This window comes from Spermophilus citellus, assembly GCF_964194105.1.
Source record: "Spermophilus citellus genome assembly, chromosome: 12".
Classification (NCBI taxonomy): domain Eukaryota; kingdom Metazoa; phylum Chordata; class Mammalia; order Rodentia; family Sciuridae; genus Spermophilus; species Spermophilus citellus.
Genome location: NC_138198.1, coordinates 96825833 through 96850341, shown reverse-complemented (window position 1 = coordinate 96850341; position 24509 = coordinate 96825833).

Sequence of the window (24509 nt, the reverse complement as noted above, 5' to 3'; positions counted from 1 at the left end):
AAATTCCTATTTTTTTCAGGGCATTGTTAAGCATAAGTTATCTTTAAGAATTAAAATTCAAATAAATAAAATGCCCAAGGAATGAAACTTCTGATTAATCTAACATACAAATACAACTATGCATCAAACACAATTATTTTCTTTGCAGTTAAAATTATTTTTTTAAACAATGTTATTTTTCTTACTAGAATCTTGTAGACAAACCTAATACTATTTTACTGTTTTAAGAATTTCACAACATTTTTAATAGATTTGGGGCCCAGGACTGCAAAATTTTGTTTTCTCCACTTAATCTGATATGATTCTTCTAAATACATTCACCATTGTGTGATAATGATTTTATCTTTATTGAAAGGACACTGTTTGATTGGATTGGGACTAATGACAGTGATTCAGTCTCTTCTATTTCTCTACTTTCACTGGATGAAGAATATGAAATTCTAGACAGCACTGTCATTGTTTAGTTAAACTAAATTCCACCGGAGGCCATGAAAGTTTTTGCCTATTAGATACAAAGCTAGCCCTACAGATGTTCTCTTCTCCCGGTCAACAATTTTAGGTCTTGTCTCATCATAACTTCTAGACAAATTGCATCTGCAGTGAGTAGTTTTAAAGAACAGAGAGAATACCAAAATTACTGAGCACCAGTAATATTCTTAGTATATTCATATATAATAACTTGTTTCATTCTTTCTGATGAATCCCCTTTTTTGACTTCATGTCTGAGTTCCAACTCTAATTGCTTCTCCTGTCTCCTATTTCCTTTGGGCATCAAACCCTGCCTTTATCTAGCCAATCTTACCATTCTTAAGCTCCATTCATTCACATCAGTAATACTGAAAGAATGCGGTGTGTAAACCAAATGAAAAATAACAGAATTCTGGAAGTCTATGAGACAGGAAGTGTCTTTTGTACCTATAGGTTACAGCAGAGCACCAGTGGTCTAGGAGGAGCTCAATGTGTTCATAGCTAAAGAGAGGGTGGGTGAATGAGTACTGTGGAAGGGGTTTTATAGTAGATATTTCTAGTGGGTCTATGGTGCCCATGTGTACCTCCCATGGTGAATTTCCTATGGCTCTATTATTCTGTGACCAGCACACAATTATCCACCAGCTTTCATTTTTTAATGAAACTTTAACTTTAGTATATTGATTCTGAAATTGTAAGGGGTCATTGGGTGGTCACAAAGCTATCTCCAAATTTCCAAAGAAGATTCGGGTTCAAAAGTAGAGTCAATATTAAATTTTCCAATTCAATGTTAACATATAAAAATTTTTAAAATAATTATGCATATTTACAACCATTGTTCAAACATTTTAACTACCAAAGATATACTTCCTTATTTAATTTCCATATGACCCAAATGTCTGATGTGGCATCTTCAGGTAATGAGAACTTCTATTTTGCTTAAAATACACACACAAAAATCCAAATGCATTATTTTAATCCCAGTCAAAAGCAAAATAACTAAATGCACTTTGTAATTAAATTATCCTTTGCAATTCCATCATGAGAAAATATGTAATTTCTATTAGAATTTATGAAATAGCTCATTAGAAGTATCTTCCTATTTTCACTATGATCTTGAAAGATTTTGAAATGTTAAAGGGCTCTAGGTTAGAAAGAGAATCTATAAAAGCATGGAATAATATGAAGATGAATTTTTCTATGTCCGATTGATATATATAGTGTGTGCCTATATATACATATATGAGTTTGTTTATTTATTATATCATATGGCTGTCCACAGTATAAGATTTCTGATTTCCTATGACTTCTTCATTTTCATTTCGTATATACCCCTTAAAGATACTGAAATTCATAACAAAGAAAAATTATACTTACTCTCATTTTAGAAATTATTGAAGAAATTCTATAATCTTCTCTTCATTTGAAGATAAAGAAATGATGTTTGTATCTTGACGTATTTATCAGTTGTATGCTCCTTTCAAGCCAGTTCTCTGGGAGAGTTTAATTTATAGCTCCTATTATTTTGTTTTTCTTTTTAGATCTCAAAATGAATGTCATGCTCACAAAAAAAGTGCCAGACAGAGAACTAACGTCTTGTGTGTTTATTCCAAGTCCCTAAATCACCACAGTACTGGAGGCAAGTCATCTTCAGGAGCCTGACTCTGTCCAAAATATGGTAAGAAAATGGTAATCAGAGAATCCAGCATAGAACAGTTACTCTGCAATCAGTCTTCAACACAGGTTTCAGAAGGCTATGGAAGGTACCATGAGTTTAGTCCCAAAGTATTGTTTGAAACAACCAAACCTATGTCTCTTCCTGTGTTTCTCCCCCATACTTTGGTTCCCTTTGGTCAGACCTACTGACTTCACCCTTCATTTGAATCTTGTGTGTTGCTGGATGAGTTCCTTTACTCTGAAGTCCTTATGTAATCTTTACACTCAAGGATTACAGCCTTATGGATAGGTTTGGAATATGGATGCAAAATTATAATTGATAAGGATCTGAAATGCACCTGATTGGTTTTGGTCATGGGAAACTAGATAGAGAGAACTATTGTTTCATGAAAAAAAAGAGGTATAGAGTAGGGAAGACGAAAGGGGTCAGGGAAAGGAAGGAAAGAAGACAAAAGAAAGATACTGGGGAGAAATATTGACCAAATTATGTTATGTACATGTATGTGACCCACCAATATGAGTAATTATAATGCCTCAATAAAAAAATTTAAAAAGAATAAGATTTAAAAGTAAATTGCACTTTCATTAACTGAAATAGTATATCAGATGACAATGAATTAATTATCACCATGTGTAAATATAAAATGTAAGCTGACCATAAACATGGGCTTATTTCTAGAACCCCAAATCTATTCTGTTGAGCTGGTCTATATACCTAACCTAAAATTATTACCACAGTATTCTGATCATGGTTGCCATTTTGTAAATTTTGAAATTGGGAAATGTGAATTCTCCAACTTTGTTCTTTATCAGTTTTGGTTTAACTATTGAGATACATGTAGTCCTATATCCCTCTAAGGATAAAATTTTCCAGTTTTAAAGAAAAATGACTATTGGGATTTTGATAAGGACTTCATCAAAGCTGTATATTTCTTTGAGTAATTTTGAGACCTTAAGATGACTCTTTGAATCCATGAGCATGGGATGTCTTTCCACTGATTTAGCATTTATTTGCTGCTATCACTTGTGCTATCAATTCTATAGTTTTAATTTTATAAATCTTCCATATCTTTGGTTGAATTTATTGCTTTATATTTTACTTTTTGATTGCTATTATGAATGCAATTGTTTCCTTTAATTCTGTTTCAAGTTGTCCGTTGCTGGTGTAAAGAAACAACTGATGTTAGTGGGTTGATCTTACATTCTTCAGTTTGCTAAATTCATTTATCAGATCTAGCAGCTTTTGTATGTGCATTCTTTAGAATTTTCTTTCTAGAGAATCATGGCATCTGGGAATAAAGATAGTTTTCTTTGTTGCTTATCAACTTAAATGGTTTTTATTTCTTCATATAGCATAATTTCTTTGAACTTTCAGTACAATTTTGAATAGCACTTTTAAAACGGGCATTGTGGCCTTCTTTCTGACCTTAGTGGAAAATCTTCTGGCTTACATCATTGAAAATCATGTTAAAGGCAGGTTTTCACAATTCACCTTCTTGAGCTGAGGAAGTTCCTTTGTTTCTTACATGTTAAATGGTTGAGTAACAAAAAAATAATAATAATAACATATAAGAACATTATATGAAATTAAAATTCCATTTGTTATAATAACCTTTTTATTGTAAGATTATCATGCTTATTCATTGTCTAAGACTGATCAAAATTGAATAGTAGTGATAGACATCATATGACCCACCATCTGAAAATACGCTCTATCAGGCGTTTCCTAGAATATGTTCCTCAATTTCTGTTCTGGTCTATGTAGACAATAAACTCTATAAGGTTAGATAGATTTTCCTTTATTTCATCACTGAATCTCTGGCATTACACACTTTTTATTATTTCACAAATCACCTATACTTAATAGGAATTTGTTGAATTAAATGAATAAACACTTTTGAAACCAACCAATTCAAGAAATCTCGAACGTTGGTTTACCTACTAGTTTAAATGGCTAAGAAACAAACAAACAAACAAAAGACATTTTTCTAATGCTCTTCTTCGAATCACTGTAGGGGTTTAACGTGTGACACTGCCTGATGCTTTATCTATTTAATGAAGCCATATCTGTGCATGTGTGTCTGTGTTTAAAGAGATACACAGTCTTGGTATATAACTAGGGGTTAGACTTCTTCAGTTCCCTTTCCTTGGAGTTAGAAGAACTCAGTACAAATTCTAACATATGTTCTACATCCTATTAAGTGGTTTCATCCTTTTTGATTCTCAGCTCATTTTTCTGTAAAATGATCATAATCACGTCTCTCTCACAAGATTTTTGTGACTAGGACTTGAAGAGCAAATAATCAGCTCGTAGCACAAAAGTTACACAAAGAATGTTGTAGAAAAGTAACCATAAATTCAGAATTAAATATCACTTTACTGATTTTACTAAATTTGTGAATAAGGGAATGAAAGTCTTTCTAAGGCTTTCTATTATTGATACATATAACATAAGACCTTGTCCAAAAGATGTCATGTTATTCAGGGCAATGGGGATATATAAGTATTTGGGGGTAAGGGTCATCTGATTCTATAGAGAAGCACGCTCTGATACCCAAAATAGAAAAAGTCTCTGAAAATCCAATTAAGAATGACCCTGTAATAATAGATTAGAGACTTCAAAGTCTTCTATAATAGATGCTGCTAACATGCATCTCTGAGTCACCCTATTTGTCTGATACAACATGGAGAAATTATCTTGCCCTTATTTCTCTACTTGCTTCATTCACTATGATAGCAAGCTCCTTCATGTTTCGCATTAAAAAAATGTTTGGCTCCTTCCACTTTGTAATAGTTGTGTGAGGTTTGACATATGTGCTTTTATCTTTCTCTTTTCTCTCTCTCTCTCTCTCTCTCTCTCTCTCTCTCTCTCTCTCTCTCTCTGTCATTTTCTCAATTACTTTTGTTATCCTAAGAAGGAAAGAGAATAATTTATTTGTATTCTTCAGAGCATTTTTTTCAGAGGTATGAAGTAGGAATCCAATACCTATCTGGGACCATTATCATACTCAAAATAACAAACATGTCAGACCCTACAGTAGAAATTGTGACATAATAAGATGGACATAGGAATAAAAAGAATTATGGTGATGGGGGACAATGAGACAGCATGATATTAAGCAGGTTGGGAGGGCTATGCTTGCACAGCAGGGGAGAGCTGATATTCCTCTCCCTACCTACATGTGGAGTGTTCCTACATAGTCAAAGCTAGAAACCATGTCAGTTACCTCATTTAACAGATGTCTGGATATGGGATTTTTTTATTTCAGCTTTCTATAATGAGAGAGTTTTGAATCCTGCATGGATATGATGTCTGAATCTCTTGGGCTCATTCATTTCTCATCCCTGCTTTATCAGTACTACATGGCCAATTAGATAAGACAGTAGTTACCAAACTATACTCTGAATATTTATGCTAAACACTGTTGGAATGTTTACCAGTCCAGAGAAAAGTTGAAAAGAGAGAAAAATATAAACATATTCTATACTGAAGTAAATGAATTGGACTTAAGAACTGTCCTTTAATCTGAAGTTGTCTTTTCACTATTAAAATACAATTTTGTTCCTTTTGCAGGGGCATAATAATAGGGTAGAAACAGTATGCTAGCATACTGTCTTCTCTTCTTACCTTGCCTTATTTTTACAACATCTTTTTTTTTCTGGACAGGAGATAATAATTCTGTAAAACCAGCTTAGACATAAGCAACCTTTGGCTAAGAAGGTCATGATAGGGATGGAACTGGAGTGTATTTTCTTTAAAAATAGACAGAGTGTACAAGAGGTAGAGATGGGCTATGGGGGATTTCCATATGTAAAGTATGCAGTCAGAAAAGTTATAGAGTTATAGATTTGTAAGGGATTATACAAAAAGAAAGACATTCAGTTTTGTGAAGAGTAGAAAGTAAAGATTCAGAGTCATGTCTGAGTTCAGTGAGGATGAAACCTGACTGTAGGGTTTTACCCAGGAAATGACATATTTGATAGAGCTCTTGGAGGATCATTCATCTGGAAGGTAGATTCAGTGGACACTTCAAATACTGTCCTAACGACAGTGATTTGGAAGGCTGACACAGGAGGATTGCAAGTGTAAGGTCACCAGCAATTAGTGAGACCCTGTCTCAAAAAAAAAAAAAAAAAAAAAAAGCCTGGGAATATAGCTTAGTGATAAAGCACCTGTGGGTTCAATTCCTAGTATAGCCAAAGAAAAGAAAAGAAACATGAATAAATAACAAACAAAAATATTGCTCAGTTTGTGTACTAAAATGTATTTGAGCTATATATAGTGGAGAGGAAAGGAGAAGAGAAATTCATTTTTGGAATAAAAGGGAATAGTGGAACAGTTCTCTTGGCACAACATGTCTAATGCAAAAATAATATACATTTTGTCTCGATTTGGACTGCACTTCCAGGTAGAGGTTGAGCTCAATGAGAGTCAAGTTGAAAATATTTCTCTGGTCCCATTTAAAAGGTTATACATAATGAGATTTCTTCCATCGTGGGAAAGTTAAGAATTCTGGGTGACTTGCCAAGTCTTTGATCACAGAGTTCTGTTAATACACATTGCAAAGCATTTGTCTTTGCACATTGTAAAATGCCAGAGCTCAGCTTCCTTTTTTCAAGATCTGATAGTATCCATAGTATCATTTATCTTGAATCCCCCAGCAATGCTGACTCTTTAGACTCAGTAGCACTGGAGCTGTGTGTAAATTTTTGTGGTCTGATTCTGGGGCTCAGTATGGCCACATCCACAGTTTTACCCACCCTTGGGTTTCCAGGTTTCTGACAAGCACTGAAACAAGGTCTTTATTAATATACAGTTGGAAAACACTGTATATGCATCCAAACCTTTTCTAAGGAATATGGCACACGATCAGTGATCTCGTAAGAAGTTGCAAAGTCTACAATATTCACAGGATTTTTCTGGAAGGATACATTAAAAACTGATAATATAGTAGCTAAATCTGAGGACTTAAAGAGGAGGATGGGAATTAATTTTCACTGTTTCCTTTTTGATACCATATGAACTGGTACAGTGTGCTTGATTTACTTATTTAAATTTAAAATTTAAAAAAAAAACCTTAAAAATGGTTTAAAGATGAGGTTTTATAGGTTAAAAAACAAAAAACTAATAATAAATTAAAAATTAAAAAAACAAAGAGCAGTTTCATCATTTGCCAATGTCATTTAATGTGTTGCACACTCTAGGCATGGCCAAGGCAGGGAGGAATGAGGACTGTAATGATTGAGAACAATGCATCAAGGCCTCTTACACTGCCTGTGGATTGTGAGGGAGGTAATTTCTGCAAGGACCTCTGCAGTCATGATTATCCTCAGTCATTTTGAGGAGGCCATAGAAAGGACTCAAATATAGGAAATCTCTGCCTTTGTCCCTCATGCATATACTTTTCATGGTAAGAGCCAAACTAGTACTGCCTCTGCCCTTCTTGATGCTACTTGGGATGCATTTCTGCCTCCTTTTCTGTAAGAAGCTAAAACTAAGCTAGCAATTTACTTACTACTCATACTGGCAGCATCACATCACACAAAGGGCACCCAGCCTTTTAGAACCCTAAGAGCTAACTCTGTGCTAAATTTGTTACCCAAAGTCCCCTGATCCCATAAGGCCTTCCAAGAAAATAATTCTTTAACCAACTGCATACTCTTAGTTACATTTGACCTGTTCTCTGCACAAGGCTGGTCATGAAATGAATAGCAGGCTGTTCCCACAACTGTTCACTCTTTTCCTGATTCTTCTTTCAGAAATTCACAGTTAATTTATTGCCATGCACACAGATATGTGCAAAGGGATGACTGGATGAAGAACTCTACTGTATATGCACTATACATATGTAATGCATAATATTTCTAATATTAATAAAATGTACTGAAATGTTTTCATTCACAAATGAAATATTCAATGTTTATTGATTTTCCATGATTACATTTTATTTGGAAACTTTTCCTAGAGGAATAGACTCTGAGCAAGGGCATTTCCCATGAAGTCTAGCACATGAACTTAATTTTCTTCAATTTTTAAAGACATAAAAATTAAGGTAGTTGAGGTTATTGGACAACAGGTTTCAGTAAAAACACTCCAATTAAAACGATATCCTTTGCTTTAACCTAATGATTAGCAAGAACACTGACAGGTAATTAGTTTTCCCTTTCACCACATCTTTGAGATAACATTATTCATTATCTTTCATTTTGTTTTATTGTAGCCACTCTAAAACATATGAGGCATTATCTCCTTGTGTTATGATTTGTATTTTCTTAATACTTTGTGATTTTTTAGTATCTTTTCATGTATAAATTGGACATTTGATAAATGTTCATCCTAATCTTTTGCATAGTTTAAATTTGTTTATTTTTTCACTATTGAGTCGTTTGAATTTCTTATAGATTTCGGATACTTACCCCTTATCAGGTATATGGTTTGTACATTTTTCTCCCATTGCATCATCTCTTTACTCTTGGTTGTTCTACAGAAGCATGTTTATTTCATATTATCCCATTTGTCTATTTTTGTTGCTGTTGACTGTCATGGAGCTTTCCTTTGTTTACTTTGAGTAGTTTTATAGTTTTCAGGGCTCATAGTTAAGCTTTTAATGTAATTTTGATTGATTTTTGTATATGCCATGAGAAGAACCTAATTTCATTCATCTACCTGTAGATGTCCACTTTACCAAACACCATTAATTGAAAGGATTTGTACACTGTTGGTGAAACCATAAAGTAATATAGCCATTATATAAAAGTGTATAGAGGTTCCTCAAAGAATTTAAAATATAACTAGCAATCCAACTGTTGAAACATATCCTAATAACCTATACTTTCCTCAGTGAATGAATGAATGAATAAAGAAAATTTGATGTACACACACATACACACAAACAGTGATATACTTCTCAGTCTTAAAAAGGAAGAAAACCTGTTTTTTGCAATAAAATAGATAAAATTATAGGAGATTACCTAAAATAAGCCAGCATAGAAAGACAAATACTAAATGATTTCACATATGGAATCTAGAAAGAGTTTAATACATAGAAAAGAGTCAAACAATTACCATACTAGGGCTGGGCAAGAGGTAATTTGGGGAGACATTGGTCAAAGGAAAAAAAAATTCATTACACAGGAGGAATAAGGTCATATTGTACAATCTGATGTCTGTAACAGGTATTGTATACTTGAAATCAACAGGAGAGCAGTTTTAAGTGTTCACACCACAAATAAATGACGAGTATGTGAGATAATGCTTATTTGCTTGATTTAGTCACTCCACATTAAATACATATTTTAAAGCATTATGTTGTACACCATAAATATGCAAAATTTTATTTGTCAATTAAAAATAAGTGAAGATGAAGGAGAAGGAAAACAACAGCAACAACAAAATGAGACCTTTGAGTTTGACAGCTCAGAAGCCCTTGTTTTCTATCTTTACAGGAACTCCTAGGTAGATCTAAGCCCTGAACAGCTTTGTAAATTATGTAGTAAATGCTCTTTGCTGAAGTCTGTACAAGGACTGAGTCAGGGAGTGTTGGTATGAATGGGCAGAAGTTGCCATGAGAGATGCAAGCAGAAGATTTACAGAGAGAATAAAAATTTACATCCTTAGCGGGTGCTTTGTTGATGGCTTGTAATAGTCTCCTAGGAGGTTTACCTTGCATGTCTGGTATCTACAGAACAAATAGCCTCAGCTTGCACTGACCTTGATATCATTATGAATTATTTTAACAGGGCAAAACTTGGGAAAACATCTCTAATGTATTAGATACCACCCTGATAAATGCAGCAGCTGGAATAAAGGTCCTCTCTATCTGTCTGTTTACTGTGTGCTGGAGATGTGCCAGGCTATCAAAGCCAACATGAATATGTAGATCATTTTGCCTTCAACCAGGTTTGTACCCAAGTTTGGAATTCTTTTCCATTAATATTTGCAATAACCTGTAAATTTTAGAAGGACGAGAAGCTGAAAGTTATTCAAATATTCCAAGTAATGTGATATATGGAATCATTAAAGGCAACTTCTTAAGGAATGTATAGGCTTCAAAAGATAATGACATCAGGTAATTCGACTGGACCTTTCATTGTATCTACAAGTTTTTACCCTGATCTAGTTATTTAAATAGCAGGTGAACGTGGAAACAAATTACTGAATGTGTCTTCCCTTCTAGTTTATGAAAGGAGGAAGTTGAACTCTATGCCCTATAGGTTACTTCCAGCTTTGAATTTTCATGAGTCAATAAATGCAAACAGAAAACACATAGAACAATAGAAGGAAAATTTTTATAATAATGATTTTTTTATGGTTGTTTTTTAAAATAGTAAATCAGGAACTCATGAATTGCAGTGTCTGCTAAGATAGGTTATGTACCCAGAAAGGGAAAGGACAATGACTAATTGGCGGAAAAAAACAAATTTACAACTTTATAAATAACTTTTTAAAATGCATTAAAACAGTGAGTAAAAAACACATTTATTTCTTCTGTACATATAAAGACTAGAGCTAGGCGTTGCAATAGGATATTATCCCTGATGGCTGATCTATATTATGGTTGAGCTGTGGTTCCCTTTACAGAACAGATTCTATCCATTACAGAACCAATGCATAGATTGGTAGATGAGGTAGGACTTGAGAGGCAAAACAAATTATCTCCTTAAACAAAATAATTCTCCCTGAACCCCATCCCACATATGTGAGTACACTAAAGATGTCCACAGTACATTTCATGTGTCATTTAACTAATATCTCAGAATCTTTTGCAGAAATGTATTTCTATACCACAAGCCAGGGATGAAGAAGGGCTGAGATACAGAATACCTAATGATTAGTGAGAAAGGGAGAAAGAGTTTTCAATATTTACAGCCTTATTAGCAGATGCCCATGTAAACTATTAAATGAAAAGGTCATCAGAAGCACTGAGGATACCAGGCAGAGCAGGAGATTTAAGGGTAGAAACATCGCTCTATTGCGGAACAAAACTATCGAAAACAGGAAAGAAAGCATACAATGCCAAATCACAAACTAAATCCCTCCAAACTTCAATCAGGGAAGATATCTATATACCTTCACTTCAAGTCTTAGAATCCTATCTACTCATACTTTTCTCATTAAAACATTATCTTGTTTCCACCTAAGAGAAAGGATGAAGCTAGAGAAAGGTAAAATAGCAACTGCAAGATGGGATAAATAGAGAGATACTGAAAGAAAAAAAATAGCAAAATTGCTAAAACCAAAAATGAGAACATAGAAATCCAGGCAGTGTTCTGTACTGATTGTGGAGCTAAGAGAGATGAGCTGCTTCAATGATGGGCCAGACACTCTGTTTCTATCTTTATTATTATTATTATGCTTTCATTTATGATAAACCAGTGTTGGGAGCCCATAGATTGCTACTTTCACACCACTTCTGAAGCTGCTGCAAAGGAACCAAAGCTTTCCCCCACCCACCAGTCCATGAGACTGGAGTACAGTGACACCAACTTAAAGGAAGGCAAGCCTCGCCTTCCCAATAGGAAGGCTCTGATGAGTGATCTCAAGGTTAACAATCTCTGCTTACTTGTGAGAACACAGATGGACTGCCGGAACAGAATAAAAATTAACCAACAAAATTTTTAAAAAGGCACACCTATGACTAAACATTTACAGATGTTAGTCAAGTAAGTAGAAAAGACCTATGATATTATATAAACCAAACTTTTGTTTTTTACTTAGCTGACAAAAATTCATCTGCAATTTTGACTCTGAGTAGATAGGTAGGAAATATTTATTGAGTGCCTAATGCATTTACATGAAAGTGCTTGGGAGTATAAGATATTATTGTATCTTTTATGCTTAAGTGTTTTTTTAAGAGCACAGCTTATCCAAATAAGCAGTGTATGTGAATTTCATGTGAGAAATTAACAAACAAGCGTGAGTGGATTTTAGGGAAGAATCAGTCATTTTCAGGTGAAGCAAATAGAAAATGCTTCTCAGATATGCTGACATTAACCTTGGACTTCAAAGATTAGCAGTTGTGGAATGAGGGTATATACCATACACTCGAATGTTAGTATATAACATACTCATTTTTGACATTTAACATTGTCAAAATCCACATGTATGTAACTACTAGAAGTATAAGCTTAACTCAACAAATATATTTTTATCACAAATCAGCTTCAAAAAGCAATGTTTAAGTTGATTCAATATTGAACAATCAATTATATTTTATAATTGAGGAAATCTCATAAGTTAGCAGAGTAGCAGGAAATTCCAGAGTGAAGAAGAGAGTGGTAAAAACTTAAACATATAACGGGTGATATGCTGAAGTTTACATATAGATGATATGGGTTACATATAGATGAAGTTTACATATAGATGATACGGGTTACATATAGATGATTTTCTTTACTGTGTGACTGAGTATAGTTACCTAACTTCTCTGTGATTTGAATTAATAATCTATGAGATAACTCTGTAAAGAAACAAAAGAGAATCCACCATAATAAAGAGATATTTTTGGTATATAACCCTACATAAATACATAGCAAATATAAAAATGTAATTTGATAGTGATTAAATTATAGACTTATATTTAAAGATTATTCTACCTTTATATGTCCTTATAGAAGCTGTATGCTTCTATTTGCACTTGACTCTAATATGCCTTATGAACATTCATATTGCACCAGTAAATAAAAGAAAGAGATCTCACCAGGAAGATGAAGGATGGATTAGAGGAAAAGCCAAGGTAAAAGGTGTCAAGGCTCAGCCAAATGACAAAGTAAAGAATAACAGGTTCGACTTTCCTTGAAATAGAGATAGTTACACAATAAATATGATGACTCTCTCATCCTGGAGCCAGGCAGGACTTGGCAGGGCCACATTGTGATAAAATATCTATGGATCTTGCTTAACAATGAGTATCCAGAGCTCTCTGAGGAAGGAGAAGGGAAAGTGCTGACTGGGATTTGAGAGAGGTGCAGATGCCCCCATCCAAGAGAACCCTGTGTGTGTGCATCAATAAAGGAGACAGATCCTGGGGGTGGCGGTAGGTGGGCCCACTATGGGCTATAGTCTGAGATTCCTGCTAATATGAGAAAGCCACTGGTTCCCTCAACTCTTACATTTGCTGCCTCTCTCTCCCATGTTCAGCCTGAAGCTAGAGCTACAATACTCTCGCAGAAGGTGCCCAACATTAGGGGAGACTGTATGGAGCCCTGCTGTCTTCACTGGCCCCCTTATCTCCTCTTGTCAGTATGTTCTCTACATGCTTAGTTTGTCCTGCATTTTTATTTTATTTTATTGTACTATTACTCAAATCATTAGCACACCAGAATCTTACAATCATGGGGGATGTCAAGGATCCCCAGAAAAAAACAGAATGCATCATATTCAATTTTATACTCACCCTGGATAGAAGGACAGGAGATGATGTTTCAAAAACATTTCATCAAAGAGTGAAAAAAACAAATAAATAAAATGATAGATTAATATTCATTAATATATTCATGTTATTAATATTATTCAATATTGATATATTCATTAATTAATATTTAACATGTAGGAGTGTGATAAACTGCTGATGTGTGGCCAACTTCTGTGAGGGTCTTATGGAAGCAGAGAGGGAGGTCCTGTTGTTCAATTCTGGCCAGAGCCTGTGTTTCTGGCACTCACTGAGCACCATGTGTCTTGGCTCTTTGAGTCATATCTTCATAAAGAAATTAAGACTATTTAAACAGGGCCCATATAACCTCCATGAACCCCACTGTGAGCTTGGTGGTTGAGTGTTACAATGCCAAACATGTGTGCAGAAACAGAGGCCTGCTTTAATGTTCTTGTCGCTGATTATTTCTTATTCTCAGATTGACTGTTCAGAAATAAATTTGATTGTACAGGTATTGTTTTTCCTCATCTAAAAGATTTCATGAACATAAATATATGTGTATATATATATATATATATATATATATATACATATATTTATATATACACATATACATACACACATTATACATAATATATATGCACACATATATGCTGGTATATATACATATATACACGCACCCACACATACATATGACAGCTGTATTGTAGTTTTATTTGACTCCTATGATCAATCTTCAAAAAAGAGAAGATTAAGAAATAATCCCAACCTCATTTTGTGTTCTTAAAAATGGCTTGCTGCAAAGAACCATCCTTCCACATATGACTTAGGTAAGACTCGTGTCCAATGCACACACACTCACACATACATACAAACATTCATATATACACAATACGCACACAAGTACATATATCCACAAAACATATGCAGACCTATTTATTTACCTACATGCACACATACAGAGATCCATAGATATATATGTAAAATTCATATAATACCCCCAAAATGAAGAAGTTTAGAAATAACAAATGCCCTGTGAACATCTCAGACTTTTCTGCATTATAAATGGAGGGAAAGTATGAGGAAGGCAGGGAGGGAGGGAGATGAAAATAAAGGAAAAGAGGATGAATGAGAGGGTGGTAGTTTTATTATTCTGGATTCCTATATATGCATGCAGACTTACAAGTAAAGAGTTTTCAAATTATTTTACATAACTAGCCAAAGGAAAAAAGGCCCAGTTGAAATTGCAAGGATAGTTGAATTAAAAAATAAATTGTAAAAAATGAGATATTCTTTTTGTCTAAAAGATTCTGTTAATATTAATTAAAGCAAAGATTTTTAAATTCCATGTCTCGTTTCATGGTGCCATCGATGTGTTCCTTGTCCACAAAGAAGAGGGTACTAGCATTGCCTTTTCTTATCACTCCTTCCTTCCCAGTTGCAGACAGTGGCAAAGTGTCTTCATTTTGATTATTTGATCTTTATCTTGACATAGAATAATTACTTTTTAAAAATAATCTTTCAAATTTATCTGCTTTTGATTTTCATTTGTCATTTAATTTGCTGGAAATTGTTTTTAGAACATTTGGTTGTTGCTGTCATTTGTGGTTTTCAAGAACATCTCATGAGTATGAAACTCCAACTGTCGTTATGGTTGAAAAACTACCTGTTGCTTTCCTACTTGGACGAGGTCTTGAAATTGTTATTTTTCCTTCACAATTTGACAATATTGCTTTTCTGGATTCCTACCTCAAATGCTTGACTGTGAAGCTATATAAGTCCATCCAGCATTGTCTTCTTCACCTAAAATTTGCTTTTTATTGTGGGATAGTTAAATCATTTTTGCCCTTTCCCTTGAATTTCAAAAATTATCAATCCAATATATTTCTCAATATGCAATGTTCTGTCTTAATTATTCTAAATATTCTGTGCATGTTTTCATTTAAAGATTCATTTGTTTCTGATTACAAAAATGATTTTGTTGTGCTCTTAGTAAGTATCCATATATATATATATATATATATATATATATATATATATATATATATATAGTTGAGTTCTCTGCTTCAAGGATTTTCATCTCTCCCATACTGTATGTGAGTTGCCTCCTATCTGTGTGCTTTAATCTCCTTGGATTCTGTTTTTATTCATTTGCTATCATTGAAGTTTTCTAAGCATTTCTGTGTCTTCAATTTGAACATTTAATCTGCATTCAACTATCCATTCTTTATTATTTTTCTATTCCACATCTCTCGTTATTTCTTCTCTCGTTCTTTTATAATCTCTTATTCGGGTATTTCTGTCTAGACTTTCTTTTTTTAAAAATACTCTTTTTTAATACATTATTTCATTTGTTTTATTTTTATGTGGTGCTAGGGATCGAACTCAGTGCCTCATGCATGCTAGGCAAGCTCTCTACCACTGAGCCACAACCCCAACCCCAGACTTTCTTTATAAGGTACCTGTAGATATGTTGAAATCCTTGAGCTTCTTAGTGTTTGACAATTTGCCTATTGCTTTCCAATTTGAATTCGATCTTTGCATATAACATTGCTATAGCATCATATGATCATATAATATTATTAGACCACGTTTGTTTTGTGTGTGTGTGTGTGTGCGTGTATGTGCATGTTGTGAGAGGAATTATTTACTCTTTCTCATAATATCTGCGATATGTGTGCTTTCCCTTCTGAGCTATAATTTAAGACTCAAGTGTTTGTTTTCTGACCTGTATTTTCTATACTTTGAGGGCATGTCTGGGAAAGGGTATGAATTCAAATAAAATGGCCTTCAGTATGTTCTTTGGGACACTAAGAACAGCTTCCCATAAGTCAGTAGTTAGGCAGAGAAACAGGCAAAAGAACAGGTTCTCCCTACTTATAGAAGTGAGCTACCTAAAAATCTTTATAGAGTTTTATCTTAAGCTCATTCTAGACATGGCTGGGGCCAATAACTTTATCAAAAAGCTGGGCACAATAACTATATCAAAACCCTCCTATTTAGTGTCTCATCTTCCCTTAAGATGCTGTCATTTTTGAGTGACCTAACTTCCCTCTAGAGGCAAATTCACCTCACCTAATTAGTGGGTGCTCACCATGTCCTCAGACTCCCAATTGCATTCCCTACTAATATGTGGAGCCAGAATATTCTTTTCCATCAGAAATGCAGCCCATCCATTCCCCCTAATGTAACCAGTAGTTGTGTCTGAAATATGCCAGGTAAAAGTGAGAAAATATTTCAGTGTTGTTAGTGTGCTCCACATTTGAAGATATACATGAGAAATCTCAAAAATAGCAACAAAACTCCATTCCAAAATCTTCCATTTCCTTCCTAAGTTGGGTTTGAACATTGTATGTCATTTGACTATGTCCCTTGTTTGGTGGTAGCAGTGAGACTTTTTTTTTTAACTGATTTTGACTGTATTGGGGGTTAGTGTTTTAATCACAACCTTCAAGAGAGTCCATCATTGTCTCTGGATGCTTCGATGTTGTCATGTCCATATGCTAAGTTCTTTCAGGCTCCCATGCCATCCTCTGGTGATGCCCATGTCTTGAAGACCCCATGGGGCCAATGCTCTTTGTTGTCACTACTCCCATCATCTTTTCTCTGGAGACTTCTTTTCTTCTGCTTTCCTCAACATTTCCATGACTTAAAGCACCCAAAAGCACCAACGTGTTCCACATTTTCCTCACATCCATCTACCTGCTCCTGGAGAACTTTGTCTCTAGGCACCATGAGTAGTGTGGTTACGGCCAGAGTCTCATGAAACCATTCCCTTCAATGCGAGCTTCTCATGCAGCCTGCTTCCCTCAGGACTCAGACCTGGTCCATAGTTCTGGAAACAAAGACTTTTCTCCATTTCTTTATTTTCCATGAATGTTATAAACCTGATTAGATCTCAGTTCACCAATTTCTTGGAAAAAAAGACCTAAAAAACAGGTTAGACTTTTTTTTGTCAGTTTCTGCATCACTATGACCAAAACACCTGACAAGAACAACCTAGAGGAAGAAAAGCTAATTTGGTGCTCATAGTTTTAGAGATCTTAGTCTATAGAAAGCTGAGTCCATTTCTCTGGGCCCAAGGTGAGGAAGCACATCATGGCAGAAGGGGCTTGATTAGAAAAACTGATCAGCTCATGTTTGGGTCAGGAAGCAGAGGGGTGGGCAGAAGGGGCCACAGGGAAATTGTACCCTTCCAGAGCATGCCTCCTGGGACCCACCTCCTCCATTTATACCCATCCTTCCTACAGTTACCATCTAGGAAGTCCATTCAAAGTAGGATTGACTGATCATGTTATAGTACACAATATCCAGTGCTTTCACCTCTGAACATTTTTGTAATAGCACAAGTGATGTGGGGGGGACACCTCATATCCAAACAATAGTAGAATTCTCTGAAATGCTCCGATAATTGTGTAAATGATTTACATGTTCCTGTGTGTTTATGTGTGGATGTCAAATTTAATACATTTGATTGGCTTAAGGGTTTTCATAAACCCTATTTACATAGGATAAATTTATTGAAATGGCTAATAGGAGTGGAAAATTCTAGGAGTTTCTCTTGTATGTCCTAAAGCATCATATTGACAGAAAAAGTGCCTATATCATTGGTCTTGGTATAATGATGTGTCTTTTTATTGTCTTAATATTTGCCAATTAGATGAGCTAAAAATCAGCACATTTATTTATTCTGCTTTTACTTACTAATGAGGTTGAATATCTTTACATTTGTGCATTGGACAGTTGTCTGCCTGCCCATGTCCTTTGTTGGTTTATTTTATTAATATGTTTTTCCTTTGCTTATTGATTTTTGTAAAAAACAATATTTTTCTATATTTTAGTCTTTTATTTAGGAAATTATTTGGAAAAGTGAGCATACATACATGGGTAACTCATTATATACATTATTCTTTATATTCACCTTTTACATCTCTTTATACCAATGGCTTTTGCCTCTTCTTTTTTTTTTTTCTTTATATTCACTCTTAAACATGTGACTCATTACTTTAAAACCTTGCCTTTCCTCTTGCCTGATACCTTCCTGGACTTCTGTGCCCTGATTCCCAGGCTCTGGTCAGAAGTTTTTGTTGGAATCTCTTTCATCTAAATGATGAGTTTTGGTTTTCCCTGGGTCATTTTTTTTTTTGAGAGAGATAACCCCTTTATACTGTCTCCTCCTCTTCCTCTGTAACATCTTCAAATATTAATCCCCCAACCCACAGCCCATTTCCTCTCTTCATTCTCTTGTTTTTGTGGCATAATCTGAAGTATAATATTTACATAAGCACATGAATTGGTTTTAATGTGCTCCTTTCCCATGTGAATAATGATTGCAGAAATGGTGAGCTTGCTCTCTAAGAAACTTCAGAAACTATAGAACTAGGGGTATATGTGAGATGGTGCTTGAAGACTTATAATGTAGCAATTTCTTAAGAAGCAAATAAAAAGTTTTGTTAGATAAATTGGCCATTTCTCCTGGTGTGGTCACTCCTGATAATTTGCACATTCTAGAAAGCTGAGAGTCAACCTTTAAAAATATTATTCATGGGAGATACACTCTCTTCTATTATGTGTAATTACAATGAATTATTTCATATAATAACATTGGAAAATGATAAAAATGCTATATAGCCCTGTCTTCAGTGCACTGCCCTATCCACATCTATATTGCCTTATAATAAAATGGCAAATGGCTTATTTGCTTTTTGGTTTGTGTAGGTGCTGGCTGAGTTGACACACTCTTGAATTTCATCTATTTTCAATCAAATGCTCTACATAAACTTGGCTTCTCTCAGCTGCCTGAGCCCATTACTAAGTTATATATTCCCTTTTCATTGCTCCATCACAGTGCTATAGATTTGAATGACACGCGTCATCTGTGGTTTCGCTTATGAAAGCTTCTATAGCAACTTAAGATATTGTTTTCAGATTAGACTGCATTGTGCAACTCATATCCCAGTTCTGCTTTGACTCCCAACAGGGCTCCTTAGGTAGATAATAATATATTTGAATAGGAAACATCCAATCCAAAATATTTGTACACACAGTAATTGAATGACTGCAAGTAGAAGATAATTTTCTTATTATTAATCCTGAACAGTTTAGCTCTACAGAATACCTGTACATTTCCAATATGCATTCAGTTTCATTGAAAATTTTTTTTTCTCCCTGACATCTGGTTATTTAATCTTCTGCCAACATTGTGTCTGAAAAGCATATTTTTCCCAGCTATGCTCACTCAGCTTTTAGACTATTGATGTTTTCATAGAGAACAGTGCATGTGTGTCAAATTATAGCTATTGATCTATGTTTGTTTGTTAATGCATACAGTTGTTTAGATAGTGTTATGGCTTGACTGATTGTGGATGTATAAATAAAAGGAGAAAAAGAGAAAAAATGTATTTCTTTTTTATATAAATTTCATTGTTGAGTGAAGACTATTTGAATTGAAAATGCATTGGAATCAATGTTTCTTTAGATATGAGTTATCTTTTTCCATTTTTCTGTATCAAATGCAAGTAATAGGATGTAGAAATATAATATAGAGAGAAGTCTGTTTTTCAACAAAAATAAATCTTTTAAACTATATTGCATCATTTTTTTGTCTTTAAAAAATGTCTTTTCTATATACTCCAACATATTTCTCCCTTTTAAATAAATGCTGTCAAAAGAAGACTTAATGTTTTTAGATCCCACCTATCAAAGATTCATTGTTAAAAGTTTGCAAATAAAATATCTTGCCTAATTCTGTTTCTTGCTATTTTTTAATATTTATTGTATTCAGCTATTCTATGCAATGTTTAGGTTAAAGATGTAATTTAAATAACTTTAATAGTATTAATACTGGCCTTTCATTTTTCTTTATTTTCATCTAAACTGTCAAGAAATAAGACTCACCAACGTAGCATGGTTTGTATTTTCTGTGTGTTGTAATCTAGAGGCAGACAAAGGGAGAGGTAAAAATGTCATTTAGGAGAACGTAAGCACGAAGTTTCATATTTAAGAAAATCCATTGCAGAAACATGCAAACAGAGCAGATTGCAATTAAAACCTTATATCTGTTTTCTTTGTGTTTCACAGAGCTTCCACACATTACCCCAAACAGCCTGCCACAAACAACACACCGGGTACTTCTGCTAAGAAATGCACCTAGGGAGGAGACTCATAACAGGGAAAGAAAGTAACTTGCTAAAACTATATAGCTTCTCACCAGAATTAGGCCTGAAGAATCCCATATCTATGTTGTGTTGGCTGGCTCATTTCTCAAGCAGCCATTATCTTCTAGTACTGGTAGGAATAACATGAGAGCCACAAACACTTGAGTTTGAATTCAGCCCTACCACTTAAAAAAAGTTTGCCTTTCTGCAAGTCTTTTATTCTGAGTTTCTCCAAGTGTGAAAGAATTCCCATTTGTTAAGATTGTTTTAATGCCAAAATAAGAAGTTTTTAGGAGCTAAAATAATATCCAAGGAACTAAGAATATATTAATGAAGATAATGTGACTCTCACCTTTCAGGAGACCAGGAAATCACATTCTCTTAGAAGATAGCAAAAATAAGCCAACATTGGGTGAATTTGTTGATCCATAAAAGACCAGCCCAGGAATCAGGGAGCCTGTGGAGGGTACCTGTCAAGTCGTGTCACATGGAGCTGAGGGTGAGAGAAGGCTTCCAGGAAACTGATGCTTGGTTTGGTCTTCACAGATACACAGATGCCATGCAGGAAGGAGAGAACACATTCTGGGCAGAAGAACTATCATGACCAAGGCAAGGAGGCAGAGGATAATTTTCAGGAACTGCAAAGGATCCCCTTTAAAGCCTAATCTCTGAGTGGGGAAATGGGACCAGTGAGATGAGCCATGAATTCTTTAATTGCAAAAAAAAAATGTTTTTAAATCATGTTGATGAATTTGGACTTGACTTTAATAGCTGGAACTAGAATGTCCCCCCAAAGACTCATGTGTTAAAGGCTTGGTCCCCAAACTTGGCATTATGGGAAGTTCATTGAAGCTTTAAGAGGTGAGTTCTGATTTGAGAACTTAAAGTCACTGGGACATACTCTTGAAGGGGATTGTGGGACCATGTCCCCCCCACACCACTTTCTCTTTTTTAGCTTCCTGGCCACAGGGTAAGTAATTTTGTTCTACCATCTATAAAGTCCTGCCATGATGTGCCACCACAGCCCAAAGAAATGGGGTCAACTGCTCATGAACTGAAATACCTACAACTATTAGCCAAAATAAACGTTTCACTTTGTAAGTGGACTACCTCAGGGATTTTGTTGGTTGGTTGGTAGAAAAGCTGCCTAGCACAATCCCAAAATGAAAGTGTACCAGTAAAAATTTTAGGTGAGAAATTTTCCTTGAAAGATTATTTTGACAGCACTGTAAAGTATTTAGAATAGTAAAATTTATGCTTGGAACATGTATCATAGAGCATGTATTGTACATTTTCCATTGTAATATTTTGGGTTTTTTTTCCTGATACTAGTAATGGCTGTTTTACTAGTCTTCATATTTCCCTTCACTTGCTTTTTCTTCTCTTTGGGAGGACCTGTATTAAATTTGGCTCTTGGGAAAGAAGATCCTTAACATCTAAATCTTCATTCAACCCTCAACTGTAGTTTTCCTTTGGACTGTTAAAAGCAAATATGCTTATCTTCCAGGTTCTGATGGTGTTGGTGTGAAATCTCAGGCCTTCTGTTCTTCAATACTTTGAATGGGACAAATCCTTAACTACTTAAAGGATTTCCCCACTGCTAAGGAAATTCATTAAGATGAGTCCTCACTTGGATTAGAAGGGTTCTCTCAATCTATAAATCTATGTCTCCTATTTCTGAAATATTTTATCTTATTACCTTCATAATTTTCCTTCCCTTCAATTTTTTTTTCTCACTTCTGTGTTCCCTTTAAATAGTAGTCTTTCTGGTTTGACTCCTCAATAATCTTAACTATTCTTTCTACTTTCCATCTCTATCATTTTGTTCTAGTTAGTAGGAGATTTTCTCAATTTCAGTTACAACTCCTCTATTTTTTTATTCAGCAGTAACTTATGCATTTCCAAAAATAATCGTTCATTTTGAAAACACTTCTATTTATAGCATATCATCCTATTTTCTTGGATGAAGTATTATCTCTCTACCACCAAATTTAAGTTCCAAAAGGCAGGGGCTCTACATCAACATACCCCAAATATCCAGAATAATGGCTGGCATAGGTAATTTATATTGCAACTTTGTTACTCTTTGTTGAATAAATGATTACATAATATTTTCCCAACCAGTTATAGTTTTATTGAAGTGTTCTTCTGATTTCTGCTTTGTCTCTATTTCACACAGTCTGTTTTATTGTTTGTCTTCTTTTTCTTTTCCCTTGTCATTCATGTGAGAGATTTTGCTTATAAACAAAGCATACAAATGATGAACCTTTGATATAATCCACACATAAGGATGAGGCTCAAATCAGCTGAAAAAAGTTATGTATGGCACTGGCAGGTTTGGTGGCTGGTGGGCTTGGCCTCAGTATAAAATGATAGGAAACTACATATCTCTTTGTCTTCATCAGTAACAACAAATCATTTTTCTTGGGCTGGGAGTTTCAGTATAGACTAATACTCCAGTATTCTTCCTTGGGGCTATGGTCCTAGCTTTCAGAATTTCTTAGAATTGTTTAGGGAAACAAAATAGAAGGTGGACAATCCCATTCAATGAAGTTCTTTTCTTTTTTTAACTATATCTTTCATTTTTTAGCATGGCATTTACCCCATTCCTCAGTCAAATTCATCACTGTGCACCCTCTCTCAAGGGTAAACCTTCTCTATTCTTCTGAGTGGAGGCAGAGTGTCTTAACAGAATGGATTTTGAAATGGAACATTGGTCTTTTACTGTTCATTTTGTGAATTCCAAAAAACCCATTTAATTTTCAAACCCATAATGAAACACTCAACTTCAAATGTGTCTAGAACCTCAATTTCTGACAGAGTTTTACAAAGTGAATCATATGTCTTTTGTCTCGCCCATATAGGAGCAATTATGTTTTATGACTTTATAGTTCTGCTAAGTCAGTTATTACCATCTACCTGTTTATTCAAAAATTTTGTTTACAACTCTTGTCTGAGGTTTCTCTTATCTAGTTTCCTACATATTTTTTAAATGTTTTGCAGACTTTGTTATAAACTTGTAATTTTACTAGGATTTCAAGAAAGAAAGATATACATATAAAATATTTTACTTATCCAATGTATGTGGAATTTTTACCAAAAAAAATAGAAAACTTTAAACAACACAATTTCTTAAAATACAGATACTGTAAACAGCAAGCACATCTGTAAATTATTTTTCTTTGGAAGAGTAATGTAATATTGTAAATTATGTCAAGTTGTTTCTTCGGTACTACAAATGGGACTCTAGTGATTAGAAGAGTAATACCCACACCAAAAGGAAATTGTTTACTCTTTGTAAACCTTTGCATGTGCTGTGTCAACCTGATACTGTGCTATTTCATTTCTTGATTTAACCTGACAGATTCTCTTACATACCTTATATATAGTAAAATCTTCATTCCATTACAAAAATGTGCCATTTAATAGGCATGTCTTAGGTGGAATAGGGGTGCCCTTGTTTAAGTTTTATGAATCTTCTCAAATCATTCAAGTGGTTATCTCTATACAACATGTTGTCTGGAAACACACCCAGCTTTTCATAGACTGAGAAGGAGTGGAAAGCACCAGAAGAGAATAGTTTGGGTGAAGATCCAAAATGAGATACCAAGTATGGAAATGAGGATACTGACTGGTTGGTAAGTGTTGAAAAAAAACAAAAAACACCTGTCACAGTTGAATAAGTTGAATGGTCCTAAATACATCCAAAAATTTAAGAACATAAGAGAAATGAAGATACTTGTCCAAGATCACAGAGCCAATTAATATCAAAGTTATAAATGCATCCTTAGTCTGGATTTCTTTTCAATTCTATATGCTGTGGATGACTCTAAGG